The following is an 18,092-nucleotide window of genomic DNA, read 5'->3' on the forward strand; positions in this document are numbered from 1 at the left end:
TATGGGTTCACTAAGCTTTGAAAAGTTTTATTTGTGAATTTGGACCTTGGATAATCGATTCACCCCCCCCCTCTCAATTATTCTAAAGAATTCCAACAATTGGTATCAGAGCCATTTTCTTAAGAGGACTAGTTTGAAGGTACTAGAAACACAAAGATCAAGATGTCAAAAAGAGAAGTGCCCAAGCTTAATAGAGATAAATTTCCTATGTGGAATAGTCTAATGAAGCTACACCTAGGAGGTCTTGAAGATCATGCACAATCTACCATTTATGTTGAGCATACTGATCTTGCTAGAGCCCTAACTACTGAAGATGTAAAAAAGAATAAAGAACACAAGAAGGAAATGTTGGAGATTGCCTTTCCCCTAAGCTATTCCATGTTTGATGATAACAAAGGTCGTGATAGTGCAAAGAAAATGTGGGATGCTCTACACACTATTTATGGAGGTGACAAGAATGTCCTAAGAGCCAAAGTTGAAAGTCTTAGAGGTAAATTCACTAACATGAGAATGCAAGAAGGTGAGAATATTGCTCAATATTGTTTTAGGATAAAAGATGTTGTTAATGCATTAACAGGAGCTACCCGTAAAATATTTGATCATATTGTATTATGCAAAGTTTTGAGAACACTGTTGCTTATATATGCTATTAGAGTTTCTACAATACAATAACTGTGATATATGCCAGGGAATGATCTAACTCTTGAAAGTCTGGTAGTTAGGCTCACTACTTTTGAGCTATCTAAATTTGATAATTATAGACTTGAAAATATTGAATCAGCTTTCAAAGATAAGCTGTCATTAAAGAAACCTGATGAGAAGAGGAAGAAGAAAAAGACAAAATATGTGTCAAGTGATAGTGATATAGATGAGGAAGATGTAGATCAACTTGAAGCACTATTATAAAGGATATTTCATAGAGGTAAATGAAAGTTTAAAGGTAACTTACCTATCATGTGTTTCAATTGCAATGAGGTTGGTCACATTGTTGCTAGATGCCCAGAAAAGAAGAATTACAAAGGTGGTGACAAGTACAAAAGTAGAAGCGATGAAGAAAACAAAGACTCCAAAGATAAAGGCAAGAAGTCTTGCTACATTTTTGAAGAGGAAACAAAAGATGGATCTGAAGATCATGATGATGAGGATGAGGCAACTACACTAGTGCCTTATGTAAACAAGAATGATATATGGATCATTGACAGTGGGTATTCACATCACATGACTGGAGATAAAAGTAAGTTCATTACCTTAAAATATTATGATGGAAATAGTGTTAGGTTTGGTAATGATGCACCATGTCTTATAAAAGGAAAAGGTTCTATCAAGCTCACATAAAAGATTTTATGTGGAAATGCTTACTATGTTGAAGGACTTAACTATAATTTTTTGAGTGTGTCACAACTAAATAATTTGGGATGTAAGGTTGAGTTAGAGAAAAAACTTGCTAAGATATATGATACTAGTGGAAAACTAATTGGAAAAGGTGATCAAACTAGAGGTAATCTATTCTACCTTGATAAAGAGGATGCTAGTTGTTTAGTTGTAGAATTTGATGATGTGTGGCTATGGTACAAGAGATTATGTCACATTAATCTTGATAACTTGGTTAGTATTAGCAACATGAGAAGAGTCATGTTGGAAATAATCAATTGTTGAAAATATTCTTAAAGGCCAAGTTACTAAGAGGGGAGGGGTGAATCAATAACTTATAAAACTTTCAAGCCAATTAGAAATTAATCCTTTATATGAATTTTGATCTAACTTCAAGGATGAGAAACTTAGAAAACATGAAAGCATACATTGTACTTTGACACAAATATTTGGTGACCCAGAACCTTCCAAATAAGAAGTAAAACCAAGGTGGGGATGATATCCACAAGCTTTAATACTGTAATATAGAGTTGGCCTGTTAAGGATTACATTGATCACTTCTTATGATCTACCTTGTTAGGAGCAATAAGGATTGTTAGATCCACCTTCTTAGATGATTTAAAAACATACAATGAAGTATGCACTTAGTAAAGAGACTTGCACAAGATTGTTAGGTCTACCTTGTTAAAGGATTTGACTGAACCACTTATTAGGATGAAGCAATAGCTGATCTCTGATATGCAACTTGGTTTGTTGAATGAGATTTCTCTGAGTGTATAAATGACCTTGTTTTGATAGATGAATCTTTTCTACTCCTTATACAGCTATAGCCTTTGTAATTCATTCTTTTTGCTCTTCTCTAATTATCACATTACTTCCTTATTAATTTCATGCATTTCATTCATTTTTTGGATGTGATATAATACATTACATATATACCAATCCAATTATACAATTACAAAGTTAGCCGCAATACATGTTTACACTAATATTACAAAGTCAGGTCAAATGTAGACACTCGAGTTCTAAAGACTGACTCGGTGAGGTTCAGATACTTGGCATCCACTGTCAATGATCGACATCATCATGCACTTGGTAGACATAGAATCTCAGTCCATATTGATCATTTCCAAGTAGTCTTGAACTTGGTCTACACTAGTGACTCAACAAATACTATGAAACTCATCATATAAACTAAATCACTTGGTTACCACTACATAGCTCGGTAAACACTATCACCTTGAGCTCGGTATAAAATAAGTCACTTGGTTAACACTGAGTAGCTTAGTTAACATTAGACTAGCATTATATCAACTATAAACTTGGTAACCACTGCACAACTTGGCTTGCACTTGTAAACTCGGCATAAATTGAGATGCTCAGTTTACACTGTTGATCTTCAAAGTAACTGTAACTACTCGATATACACTAAAATTTGTCCAAAGGACTCGGTAGCAAATGTAGAACTCAGTGGCAACTAAAAGTTCTTAGTTAACACTATTAATTATACAATAAGATCGATAGATACTTATAATCTGAATAAGTGTATCTCTCTAATAACAAACTTGGTTGATATGTCAACAATCTCCCCCTTGGCATTAGTGAAAAAACACTTATTAGCCAAAACTGAATTAAAAAAATTTCCTTAATACCTTTATCCATCACCTTGTGATTCTAGTTTGGTAGAGTATACTATATTTTTTTTATATTTTTCAAAATTGGTTTTGTAAGATATATTTCTATACATGGTAAGGCTCCTACACAGTATACTATACATTCTTCTTTGAATCATTATTTACATTTATCTCACATCTATCTCCCCCATTTCCTTTTCAGCATATGTATCAATTCTTACATCTTTCTCCCCCCATAACTCATCATTTCCATATCTTCTCCCCCATTTTGACAATAATGCCAAAGATTTATTCTATATATTTACATATTAATTCCAAAATGAGACAAAAATTCTGAATTTACCTTGAGTATGATAACCAAAGTTCTATCCCAATTGTCTACAAGACCTTAAATGTGTGTAGTGCAATCTACACTTTTGCTAACAACACAATCATGTGGTCTACTATGGAGAAGTTGTTGTCATAGATGAGGGTTTTTGCATGTGCAATATGATTTTATAGTGCATCCATGTTAGGGAGAATCATATTTTGGATATCTACCAATGTAGATCTAATTCTTGCCTCTTCTTTAAGAAATTCTGCCTGCATATCTGTCAAAAATCTAATATTATTGAAATGAGTAGAGCTTGAATTGGGATCAAGCTGCAACTGCTAAGCACTCACCTTGAGATCTATATCAATCTTGGAAAATTTTCCCTTTATTTCCCTTAGTGAAATTTGAAACATCACATAACTTACCAAAAAGTGATGATACATTAGTACAAAAGGTTTCCAAAGAGCCCAAAATGGTAGAGAGTTCTACTTGGTAGATGGAAATCTATTGAGCAATATGTTCTAACACTTTATTCTCAAATTTCTTCTCTTCCTTGTGTAGTAACTTGTCCTGTCCATCTACACCTTCATTGAACTTCTAGACTACCTCTACTAGCTGAAACAAAAATGGTTGAGAGGAATCAATCTCTATGCCTATAGCCTTTGCCAAAATATTCTTTACATCCTCAATGATTTTGAATTCTTTGTCTCTTTCCTCTCTTAGCCTTTGTTGCTTGGCTTTCTTTTGGAGAAGTTCAGCAAATGTTTCCATTTGATCTGGATTGAGTTTGGATATGTCCTAATTTGGGATTACTATATCCTCATCAAGGTTTATTTCCTCTTATTCTTTTCCTTTATCCAATTTTTTTTTGCTCAGTTAAGGCTTGGTCTCAACTGTCCTTACACTTATTTCTTGCTTACTAGGAATGCAAACAATAGTAGACATAATAGGACTAGCTACAAAAATTGATATTGCACTTATTGTAGAAGTACTAGTAGAAATACCTATAGTAGCCAAAATTGATGTATCCAAAACTGATGTGTTCAAAACTATTGTATCCAACATGGTAGAAGAGGGAAGAGTCTGTAGCTTGGTAGATGAAGTGGAGGTCACTTCAGTCAATGATGTGCTAAGTTGAAATAGTGTAAAGATTGATTGGATGTTAGTGTTGTCATTGGTAGTCACAATCAATCCTACTGAGGCTATCTCTGGGCTTGATGTTGTCACTATTTTTCTTGTAGAGTGAGGGGGTGAGGCAATAATTGCTACAACTATCTTAACTAGGTTAGTTTCCTCATCATCCAGTGTTCCTTCCTTGGTAGCCTCTTGCTCTTGTTCCTCTTCATTATTAATGTTATCAAAATTTATTGTCTCTTCATCAATGTTATCAGAATAAGTTTCCTCAGGGTTTTCCCATAGATGTCTTTTATAGTTTGCATGGCAAATTCCCCTCTTGGCTTAATCTTATCCATCAAAATATTATGAATTTAAGAAGTTATCTAGTTAGGTGAGTATTTCCGCTTACCCATTTTGTCCAGTACCAGATCTTCAATTTTCTTTTATTCTTCCTCAGTCCTAATTTCATACTTTAATGCTTTAAAAAAATTTATACTAGCCCCTTCTTGAAATTCTTTTATTCTATCTTGGAAGGTGGGTTGAGGTTTTTTTAATATTATATCTCCTCCTTCCTTATCAGCTTTCCTCCTTGAGGATCTTCTTGTAAACATAGCAGTGTATGTCTTGGTAGGCTAGGTAATGATTAACTTTCCCTTCTTCATTAGTGTTTCCTCTTCCTCTGATTCTTTATCATCCTCTGCTTCTTCATCCTCACCTTTTCCCTTGGTCAACAAAAGAGTAGAACTAGTTTTTAACCTGGCAATTCTTTTCTTGGCTTTGTTTACCGCCTAAGCGAGCTTGATCTCCAATTCTATCCTGGCTTTGGCTTCATAATATGTAGCCTTGGGATCAACTGGTTCATTTACAAGTGCCTCAATTATGTCATTAGTTTCATCTATATTAACCTCATATCCAAGAGGTTTCACCCAAGCAATTTTAGGCCTGACTGCCTGAATGTATACCTTATCACTCTCTACCATGAAACACATATCATCCTTGTAATCTTCAACTAATTTGTTTGGAATTCTGAATATATTATTCATTTTCTCCTTGAATGCATCAAAATAATTATCCATGATACTATTATAATTCTCTCCCATCTCAACAATGTACTCATTAATCTGGTAGAGTAATGGCAAATATTTTCTCCATAGAATTGAACCTTTTGAAGGGAAGAATTTCTAAACATAAAAGAATAAACACGTCAATAGATATCCAAACCTACATGGGTTGTTCTTTGACATTTTGATGCTCTCAATGTTCTTGTTGATTTGAATCAATAGTAGCTTGGCAAGGTTAAGAGAAAGATTGTTCTTCACCAACTTGTATGCAAGGCTGACTGCTTCACACAACACACTCTTTAACCTACTTGAACTATATATCTTATGTGTAATGATATGAATGCTAAACTTTGATTCCATGTCAGTGACACTACTTATCTTCATGCCTCTACTATCCCATTCCTAGGGTTTTCTTCTCTAGTTCAACTCGACCTAGGGTTTTGGTTGTTTTAACTTTATCCAACATTGGGAGACTAGTGATTCTATGAATCATCTTTTTCATGATTAAAATTGGTTGTTCCAACCATAACTGTCCAATGTGCACCTGACCAAGAATAAACCTAATCCATTTTCCTTAAAATTCATGAGGCAATTGAGAAAAGTGGGTTAACCCTTTTGTCTCAAGGTGTTGATGTTTAGGTTTCAAGACACCATTTACACACAACTTTTTTAGGGCTTTGTCCATTTCCAAATTTACCAATATCTTGAATCATGCATTTAAAATGAGAACGAATGTCATTAATCAATAGTATAATTGGAGGGATTTATGACTGTGCTCCATTTGGATCTAGGATTTCAGTGATTATAGGATTGAGCCTGAAGTCTAGAGCTTTCCATTATACACCATGAACTAGCATGCCAATACCTCACTTTACCTTGCTGCTACTAGATGTTATCTTCAATCAATAGGGTTTGAGAGAATTCAAAATCTTTTAGTAACAATTCGCTCAAATCGCTTGGATTCTTTTGAATATCACTACACAATTTTCTCTTCAAAAATTCACGATGAAAATGACTTTGATTTCATTCCTTTAATCAAATTTTGCCATAAATGCTTGGTAAAATGGTAGATCAAATTGATAGACTATCATCCACTTTTCTTGCATTGATTAACTTGTAGATTCTTCCATCATTCGGTAACCATATGAAATTTAGTTACTCCCAACCTCACTCAGTAAGGAAAGTAACTCAAAAGTAATTGGTACCCTTTTACTCAGTGATCCCTTTGTATCTTGAATATAGATATGGGTCTTTTTTCCTTTCAACTAGAACTAATTTGGATGTCTTCTTTGGTAGCCTAGTCCAAGTTCTCCTTTCAGAAATCAAGTAGAAATTGTGGAACCACCCAATTCTTGAGTGACTTTTTCATCATTGTTTGGACTTGCATTCTTGATGGACTTTGGAACCCATTGCTATCTCATCTATCTTTGGATGTTATCAGCCTTTGGCTTCTTTTCATCTTCAATCCTTCTAGTATTCATGTAGTTCTTGGCAAGATGACCAAGTTCAGTAAAAATGAAACATCTTTTAGTAGTATCTCTTTTCCTCAAATGATGCTTTACACAATTCATTCCAGTGTGTCCAAATTCTCCACAATAATGACATCTACACTAGGTGTTGTAGTCCCAACCAAATATAGCTTTCACAATTTTTTCTATTGGATTTAATATGTTGGTTTTGCATTCTGATGATTTATGCCCATGCTTCTTACATTTATGATATTTGCCTTCAAATCTTGGTTTCTCTTTGCATTCATTTGCTTTATGACCATGTTGATTACAATTGTAACATTTTCCATTGCTCTAAAATTTGTTTGATGTATGATCTATCTTACCATAGTGATTGCAAGTAGGTCTTTGATTCTTTTGAGCTCCTTGCTTGGATGATTCTCCATCTTCTATACATCCAATTCCTACTTTTCCATTTTGTCTATAGAGATTTTTCTCATTCAATTGATTCATGTCTTCTTGGGATTTCATCATTCTTTCATTGATGTTTTTCTCAAAGTTTAGATCATTCTACAACCTCTCTTTCTCTAATCTCAGGTTCATGATTACTTCATTTGCATTGGTGAGTTGATCAATGAAGTCTGCTTGCTAAAGGGATAGTTGTTGGATTTCATTTTTCTTTCCTTTTTATCTCTTCTTTTATCTTGTTTTTCTCTTCTTATTGACTAAATTTCTTGCTCTCTTCTTAGTTTTCTTACTTCTTCTTGTAGTGAATAATTCTTTTCTAGGAGCTCTTTGATTTCTTTATTTGTTTCATCTGAGCTGCTTGCTGAATGAATGTCTTCAATTCTTTCTTCAATGATTGAGAGAGTTGCTCCTTTTCTTTCTTGAGTTGGGCAATAACCATTTCCAAATCTAGCTTCTCATTGTCAATAGCCTTATCAAGTTTGAATATCTCCATGGTCTTTGATCTTTGCTCAAGTTGTTAAAATTTCTCTTGAGAACCACATTCCTCTGATTCCAATTGTTGGAAATATTCTTAAAGGCTAAGTTACTAAGAGGGGAGGGGTGAATCAATAACTTCTAAAACTTTCGACCCAATTAGCAATTAATCCTTTATATGAATTCTAATCTAACTTAATGCATGAGAAACTTAGAAAACATGAAACCATACATTACAATTTGACAAAGATTTGGTGACCCATAAACTGTTACCTATTTTGCCTCCTGGCAAAATTTGATCTAACACATGAGCGCTCCCAACAACCACTTACCATCTTTTATATTATTTAAATGCATGGAAATATCAAAAAATAAAACATTTAAAACTCTATGGTATTTCCTATTTCCCTAAGTTATTTTCGTGGGCCCACAAATTTTTGTGCCATCAAATCTTTCATGATCTATAGTGGGCATTTTCCTGCATCCTCAAGATGTACAACCTTTACATAATGTGGGGAAGCCCCCTTGTGATGCATGGCAGGTGGGTCCCTCTTCTATTGTAGGCCACAAGGTTGGCAAGCTACTTTGAGCTCACAGTTTGATTGGGGCCCGCTTTCCTGCATTTTATCTTTTGTCAGACTTTTTGACAATGCAGGCAAGCACCTTAGTGACACATGTCCTAGTGACATTACAGAGGATATTTATGCAAGTTCAGAGGGCACATGTTATGAACATTGTCTGATGCAATGAGATCAAGGGCTGGCGCTTGCCCATAATATAAAGATGTAGGGATGTTAAGGAATGTGGGAAAGTGCCTCGCTACTACATGTCCTTGCAGGGTCAAGTTTGTTCCATATGCTATAGGGTAATACCAAGGAGGTGCCAGGTTGCTAAGTTGGATGTCAGGTTGTGCTGAGTGTTTGTGGGCCCAAAAATTTTAGTGAGGTAGGTACATTGTAATGAGGATCTTTCATGATTGTTGATCTCATGGAGACCAACAAACAATGCTTTCCTGCATTCTAGAGATGCGAGGAAGTTAAACATTGTGGGAAAGCACCTGAAGGACATGTGTCCTTGCAGGCCCATGGAGATAACATTATAGTTAGCATTGGCAGTTGGAAGACATCGCGGTCAGGGTTTTGAAAAGGTGGCTTGGTTAGTCAGTTAGATGTGGTCAACCGCATGGAGACTTTCTAGGGTGGAAAAAAATTGAAAGACTACTGGCCCACATGGCTCATCTTGGTGGCAGAGTTTGGTTGACTTGCTGACTTTGCTAATTCATGAGCTAGAAATAAAGGAGGTTAAGTTTTCTTGCATGATTTGATCCTCATAATCAATGCCAACCACTCTCAAATGAATGCTAAACTCAGTGAAGGAAGGAGAACACTCCACTACCCCAGTTTATCCATCTACTTGGTTAGAATGGTTTAATGGTGTCATTTCTATCAGGGCCCTGTTTCAACAAATATCAGGTTTCATTGTATCTGAATCTGTACCTAGATCAGATTTTCTCCAGATCCTTATCAAGATTTAATGCAATGGTTGTGGGGTAACTTTAGTTAGAGAATATCTCAGTTATGCTTAAGCTATAAAGGCATTTTTTGTAGATTTTGGTTTGGTCGACTCTTCTCTGACTTCTTTGATATTGCTCTACAATTTCACTATAAATTCCCTTTGCCTCTAAACTGTATGACATTCTTATCTCCTTTAGCCATTGATGTGAAGTGCAAGAACTATTTGCCTCTCATTGGTGTATTCTAGAGATCTGCAATCTTGCATTACTGTATCTCTTTTGGCCTATGAATGGTATATAAGTGAATCCTCTCTTTCCTTGTGTCATTTATTTGGGTTTTTTGATCTGCATGTGATTGTTAGATTAAAGCAAGTCTAAATGTGTATATCTTTTGGTGTCATGATGGTTCAATAGTGCATGTATGGGAAAATATTGGTTTGAACACTCTATTTTGGTGCATCACCCCCTTAGGTTATAGTAGGTAGATTTGCTTTCATGCATTCCTTCTCCCTTTTCCTCTCCAAGAGTAGTTAGGTGCACCCTGATAGTAAAGGAAGTCGGCCTTCTCCAGAGACTCAATCTCATAGTTCAAGTCCCACAACTTCAAGGTTGTTTCCATGTTTCACATGGTTATCCTTAGGTAAAAAATTTGGACAAGGGTGCAAACCTTTGTGACAACAATTTTTGGCATGTCCACTGGGACAATATTCTAAAAATTTCAAGTCTACTAGTGTCAAAAGGAAGATTTCAAGATAAATACCAAGGAGATAGTACTAGCTTTGGTGTTCAAGCCTTCAAGAGGCTCATTCTACAAGTACTTGGTGACTCTAAGCTTGAAATACATCTGGTTCCAGACCAAAGTTGTAGTAATTCATGCCCAAAGCTGAAACAAGGGCATCTTCTAGAGGTAAATTTCAGTACCAAGAGCTTTTATTTTTAAATCCTAGAAGAAGGAAGGCTAGACTATCTTTGTCACCAGTTAGGAGTGCAGTAGTAACAAACACATCTGCAAGATCCATCTCTACTCCTCTTGTTGTTAGATCTCAGCCTAGATTGCCATCAACACATATTAATAGATCACTCGTCTATATGGAACAGCCTAGGGCTCATGCTTTTTCCACCTTTAATGATGGAAGTCCTCCTCTATTGGCCCAAAGACATGACATACCAATAGCTGCACTCAAAAGTATACTAGAGTTTACTAGTGAAACTTCTATCTCTCCATTAGAACACATTCAAGAAGTTGCAAATGTCTGTAATATCCATGGCATTATAGAGGATGATGTTGTAGTTAGGATTCTAGCCTCATCCTTGAAAGGAAAATCATTACAATGGTATAGAGGTTTTGCTCATGGTTCCATAATAGATTGGGATGGATTAGGAGCAAGACTATGTAAACACTTTGAGGACAAAGCTGACCATTTGTCACTTTTAGAATAGTTGACTACTATAAAAAGAGCCCCCCATGAATGTATGACTAATTTCAACTATAGATTTCAAAAGACATGGGATAGAATACCTACTTCAGTAAAGCCTATTCCTGGTAATGCCTTCTTGCATTATCTCGGAGCTTTTAACCATGACATTGCCACTACAATCCAAACTATGGGAGGAGATACCTTGCCTAATGCTTATGACATAGCAATAAAGTTAGAAAACATCCTAATACAAGGGGGTAAGTTAGCTCAAAGGCCTCCTATGCCTTTCTTTCCTGATCTTCCAAATCATGAACCAACAATGGCTACTCTTCCTACAACTTCCACATCACAATCCCTTGCTCTAGTCCCTGAAGCTTCCACATCTTCAAATGGAATAGATGAAATCATGGAAATGATGCAATCTATGATGTTGAGCATAGATAAGAGATTATAGGGCCAAGAGAAGAAGCTGGAGGATAGCTTCGCTATGATGTAGAAAGTGAGCAACAAGGTGGTGACTTTAGAGAGACAACAAGCTCAAAGTAGTAAGGCTCATCAATTGCAACATCAAACTCTAAATAGTGGTAGGCCTCCAAATCATAATTATGGGAACAATTCTTTTGATTAGAATAGGTAGAATAGCCATGCTTCAAGCTCAAATGTAAACCAAAGCAAGGCCATAGTTTCTCAAAACATCATGGCCCAAGATCAGGATTTTTGTCCCTCCTGTAACCACTCCTACACCTTTTGTATGTGTTAGAAGGCTAAATCCTTTATGGCTTTGACCATCTAGGAGCCTGTAGCAAGAAAATCATACAAGGAAGACTAATTTAAAGATGTGTTCTATATGCAAGGACAAGGTGATTGTTGCTTTATGAATCATCAGGTGGCGGAGCATTGTAATGTAAACTAGGATTCCATTGCTCACAACACTAGGAGAAAAAGATGAGCTATTAAAGATACTACCCCTCATGCTCCCAATCAGGCCTCAACTTCAAATGTAATACCTCATGGACAAGCAGAAAATGATCAATCAAATACCTTTCAGCAGAAAAGGCAAAATAATGGCAAAAAGGATGTAAGTGATCCTCAGGTTGTTCCATCTCAACCCCCTACAAATGTAGCTCCCAAGGCTTTTACCAAAGTACCTACTATTCCATTCAGTGTGGTAGAACAAATGAAGAAGAAAAATGTGAATATTTCCATGTGGGATGTTGTTGCTACTATACCCATGCAAAAGAGGTTGGTACAACAAGAATTGGAAAGTATTGAACCAAAGGATCAGCCACCCAGCATGGAAAGTGCCACAAGCTTAGTACAAACATCAAGGGAGGAAGAAATGAGTAAAAAGGTTAGACCCCCTCCATTTTTTGTTTCTCTAATTATAGGGGGTAAACTAGTCCACAATTGCATGATTGATTCAGGGGCTAGTAGTTTAGTGATGCCTAGGTGTGTTGTTGATGCCTTGGAAATGAGATATGAGCCCATTGTTAGGGATGTATTATAGTTGGATGGTAGTATTGTCAAGACTATAGGGATCCTTAGGAATGTGGAAATGGCCCTACATGCATGCCCTAGTTGTACTGTAACTCAAGATATATCCATTGCTGAAGTCAAGCCACATTTTTCCATCTGTCTATCAAGAGACTTCACTACCCAAATAGGTGGTTATATATCTTCTGATTGATCATATATGCCTTTTAGAACAAGATATGGGACCAAAGCCTCAATTAGAGTAGAGCCTCTAGCCCTCCATCATACTGAACCCTACACCCCTAATCTCATCAACATGAATTGCACTATCCTAGAAATGGATGAGAATGACATAATGAAGGAGCCTACTACTTCCCTAGTAGAGATACCTAATTTTCTCTTAGATGAATGGGCTAATGCATATCAATTTGATCCTGTGTTAGAAACCCTTGAGATTGGTCTCGGTACATATTGTATATTAGAGAAGGATGCTCTAGTTCCCAATCTTGTGGAGACTAAAGAAGATGTGAGTGGGGTATGTAGTATGTACTTTGATGGATCGAGGAATAAGAATGGATTAGGGGCTGGTGTGATGTTGATTTATCCTACACAAGTAAGGTACTACTTCTCCTTTAGGCTCTAGTTCAGTTGCATTAATAATGTGGCTGAGTATGAATCCTTGGTTCAAGGTCTCCTACTTGCTCAGAAAAGAGGAATTCAAGATTTAAGTGTATATGGAGATAGTGAGTTGGTGGTTAATCAAGTGAGAAATTAGAATATCACCAAGAACAGTTTTCTCAAGTCTTATAAACATAGGGTATAGGATTTTCTTGAGGGTTTCAATGCATTTAATATTTAAAACATCTCTAGAAAAGAAAATAGGCATGCTAATAGGCTTGCAGCAATAGGTTTATCTCATGATGTGCTAGGGAATCTTGAGGAGAAGAAGAAGAAACAAATCAAAATAGTAGTAAGGCCTACCATCCTTGAAAACAACATCTATTGGCAAGTGTTTGAATCTAATGAACAAATTGTAAGCTTCTTGCAGAATGAAGAAATTTTTTTAGATAAAAACTAGTCGAGATTGCAGGATCTGTATGGTGATCAAATCATTAATCTTAGTTCCAAGAAATTGGCTAAGGGTCTCATTACCTTAGAGAGTTTTTTCAATCCTAATGACAAAGAAAGAGGTAGAGTCATGAACCTAGCTGCTGATGAAGACAACCTCATCTCAGTCATGGTTGCTAGTGGAAAATTCTTAAACATGGGGAAGGTATGTTCTGAGATTGAGCAAGAAAGTTTTATTCATCTATGTCAAGAATTTAATGATGTATTTTCCTAGACATATGATGATTTAAAGGGTTTTCACCCAAGGTTGTTTCAACATGCCATAGATTTAATTGATAATGTCAAACTAGTAAGACAAAAATAGAGGCTAGTGAATCCCAAGATTGAATGCTTAATGAGAAAAGAGCTATCCAAATTGGTTGAGGCCAATATAATTTTCCCCACCAGGATCTCGTCATGGGTCACAAACCTTGTCTCTATTAGGAAGAAGAATGGAGAAATTAGATTGTGTGTGGACTTTAGGGACCCTAACCAAGCTTCCCTTAAAGATCACCATCCTCTCCCTTCCATGGAGCAGATTTTGTCCAAGGTCAGTGGTTCAAAGAGGTTTTCATTTCTTGATAGATTTTTTGGTTACAATCAAGTATTGGTCAAAGAGTTTGATAAGTATAAGACTGCATTCACTACCAAATGGGGTACCTATGCTTATTGTAAGATGCCATTTGGGCTAACCAATGTAGGTGCTACATTTCAGAAGGCAACGGAGATGGCCTTCAAAAATGTGATTGGAAAGTTTGTATTAGTTTATCTTGATGATATCACACTATATTCAAAGAATGTAGAAGATTATTTTGATCATTTAAGATAGGTGTTCTTAAGGTGTAGAGTGTTTGGGGTATCCCTTAACCCAACCAAGTGTGTCTTTGCAACCAATCAAGGAAAATTATTAGGACACATTGTATCTGAGGATGGTTTAACCATTGATCCAGAAAGAACAAAAGCAATACTTTCTCTCCCTCTTCCTAAACATAAGAAAGGGTTGCAAAGTTTCCTTGGTAGGATAAATTTTGTGAGAACATTTACCCCTAATCTTGCTATCATGGTAAAACCCCTTACGGCTATGTTCAAGAAAAGTATGGTATTTGCATGGACCAAGGAAGGGAAGGAAAGTTTTGAAGAGATTAAGGTAGCCATAGCCTCAGCCCCTACTCTCATTAATCCAAATTTTGAGAAGAATTTTATCGTTTATACCCTTGGTGGTGAGTGAAGCATTTCTATTGTCTTGACTGAAACAAATGATAAAGATGAAGATTAGTCCATAGCTTTCATTGGTGAAGGGCTTAAAGAGTATGAAGAAAAATATAGCTATGTAGAGAAGCAATTCCTTGTAGTCATCAGAGCTTTAAAGAAATTTAGACACCTCATGTCTCATAATAAAATTCATCTATTAGTACCCGATGTGAGTGTGAAGGATTTCCTTTTGAGCAAAGATATTACTGAAAAGAGAGCTAGTTGGATTACTAAAGTAATGGAATATGACGTTGACATCCAGATCACCAAGTTGGTAAGAGGGAAGGGGTTGTGTAAATAGATGATAGCATGTTAGGAATTAGATGAAGAAGTCAATATGATACTAATAGAACAACAAGAAGCAAGAAATGATGACCCAAGGAATTGGATGGATGATATGAAGAATTTCTTATTAGGCAATGGATATCCTCAAGGATTAGATAGAACTAAAAGGAGATAGTATAGATTATAGTCAATTCCTTATGTCATAGTTGATGGTATCCTTTTTAGGAAATATTTTAATGGAGCCCTATTAAGATGCATTGACATAGACTAAGCTGAAAGGATGATCAAAGAGCTTCATGATGGTCTTGATGGTGGTCACTTCTTAGCAAGGACAACTGCAATGAAGATCATGAGGGTTGGTTACTACTAGTCATCCCCGTTCCATGATTGTCATAGGTATGTGAGGAAGTGTGAAAAATGTGCCTTCTTTTCTAGTAAGAAAAATCTTCCAGCTCTTCCTCTTCATCCCATTCAGGTGGACTAGCCTTTTGCTCAATGGGGATTGGATTTCATAGGCCTTATCAATCCTTCTTCTAGTTCTAGTCACAAATGGATTTTAGCTGCTATAGATTACTTCACTAGATGGATAGAGGTAGTTGCATTGAAGGATGCCATAGAATCTTCAATCGTTGAGTTCCTTGACAAAATTGTGACTAGGTTTGGTGCCCCTTCAAACATTATTTTAGATAATCCAAAATCTTTTTTAGGAGCTCATATTTGTGCATGGGCAGTTGACCATAATATCTACTTGAGCACATCCTCAAACTACTATCCTCAAGGCAATGGTTTGGCTGAGTCATCCAACAAAAACTTGATTAGGATTATGAAAATAACTATAGAGGATAACCAGAGGTGTTGGCATCAAAAGTTGAGGACTGCACTGTGGGCTAACAGAATAACACCTAAGAGGTCAATAGGAAATTCACCATTTATGTTGGTATATGGAAGAGAAGAAAGGCTTTCAATTTCATTAGAATTCCCATCCTTAGAACTAGCTCATCAGCTGGAGCTAATTGAAGATGATGCCATGATAGTAAGAATGGCATAGCTAATGGAGTTGGAAGAGAAAAGAAGTCAGGCCATATAGACCCTAGAAACACATCAACAATAGGTGAAAGGGAGATTTGAAAAGAAGGCTAGCATCAGAATCTTCAGAGAAGGTGATTTAGTTTTGAAATGGGATGCAGACAGGGCAAAACTCAGAAGATACTCAAAATTTGATGCACTATGGAGTGGCCCCTATGTGATTGTTAGTTGCAAGAAGCCCAATGCTTTTCAATTAAACAAGCCTGGTGGTGAAATTTTGCCTATCCCAATCAATGGGATCCATCTCAAACCATGTTTCTAATAGGGATTGAGGTTTCATGTACATAGGTAGCTTAGTTTTCTTCCTATTGTTCTCCAGCTTTCCAAGAAGTGCACGAGTACATGTGTTTTGCTGAGTTGTAGAGACAGAGTTTTTAGTGTTTTTCTCTTGTAGAGGTAGGGTTAGGGCTTCATAGTGCATTGATCTACATCTTTTTATGACTCTATGGCCCAATGGATGCATAAGGCCACTGTTCATACGCATAGCTAGCTTGCGTCCCCTCTGAGTCGCCAGAAGTGTTACCTATTCTACCTTCCACCAAAATTTGAATTCAAACACTTGATCCCTCCCAATGGCCACTTACCACCTTTTATATTATTTAAATGCATGGAAATATCAAAAAATAAAACATTTAAAACTCTATGGTATTTCCTCTTTCCCTAAGTTATTTTTGCGGGCCCACAATTTTTTGCACCGTCAGATCTTTCATGATCGATGGTGGGTGCTTTCTCGCATCCTCAAGATGCATGACCTTTACATAATATGGGGAAGCCCCCTTGTTACGCATGGTAAGTGGGTCCATCTTCTTTTGTGGGTTGCACCCACTTTCCCGCATTTTATCTTTTGTTAGACATTCTGACAATGCGAACAAGCACCCTGGTGACACATGTCCTAGTGATGTTATAGTGGATATTTACAAAGGTTCAGAGGGCACTTTTTATGAACACCATCCGATGTAATGAGATCAAGGGCTGGCGCTTGCCTGCAATATGAAGATGCAGCGATGTTAAGGAATGCAGGCAAGTGCCTCACTGCCGTGTGTCCTTGTGTTGTCAGGTTTGTTCCATATGCTGCAGGGTGATACCAAGGTGGCGCTAGGTTGTTGAGTTGGATGCCAGGTTGTGCTAAGTGTTCATGGGCCCAAAAAATTTGGTGGAGTAGGTACAGTGTAATGAGGATCTTTCATGATCATTGATATTATTGAGATCAATAATTGACACTTTACTACATTCTAGAGATATAAGGAAGTTAAACATTGCAAGAAAGTGCCTGAAGGACATGTGTCCTTGCAGGCCCGGGGAGATAATGCTGAAGTTAGTGTTGGCAGTTAAGGCTGGTAATTGGAAGACATCACAGTCAGGGTTTCAAAAAGGTGGCTCAGTTAGTCAGTTAGATGTGGTCAATCGCATGGAGACTTTGCAAGGTGGCAGAAAATTGAAAGACTACTGGCCCATGTGGCTCATCCTGGTGGTAGAGTTTGGTTGACTTGCTAACTTTTCTGATTCGCGAGCTAGAAACAAAGGAGATCGAGTTTTTTTGTGCAATTTGATCCTCATGATCAATGCCAACCACTCTCAAATGAATGTTGAACTCAGTGAACAAAGGAGAACACTCCACTACCCCAGTTTATCCATCTATTTGGTCAGAATGGTTTAATGGCGTCATTTCTCTCAAGGCCCTATTTCAACAAATATCAGGTTTCATTGTATCTAAATCTATACCTAGATCAAATTTTCTCTAGATCCTTAGCAAGACTTAATGGCAGTGGTTGTGGGGTAACTTCAGTTAGAGAATATCTCAGTTATGCCTAAGCTATAAAGGCAATTTTTGTAGATTTTGGTTCAGTCGACTCTTCTCTGACATCTCTGATATTACTCTACAATTTCACTGTAAATTCTCTTTGCCTCTAAACCATATGACATTCTTATCTCCTTCAGCCATTGATGTGAAGTGCAAGAACTATTTGCCTCTTATTGGTGTATCGTAGAGATCTCTAATCTTGCATGACTATATCTCTTTTGGCCAATGAATGATATATAAGTGAATCCTCTCTTTATTTGTGTCATTTATTTG

The sequence above is a fragment of the Cupressus sempervirens genome, chromosome 11 (genome assembly GCF_028749045.1).
Source record: "Cupressus sempervirens isolate cs-2001-9-10 chromosome 11, ASM2874904v1, whole genome shotgun sequence".
Taxonomy (NCBI): domain Eukaryota; kingdom Viridiplantae; phylum Streptophyta; class Pinopsida; order Cupressales; family Cupressaceae; genus Cupressus; species Cupressus sempervirens.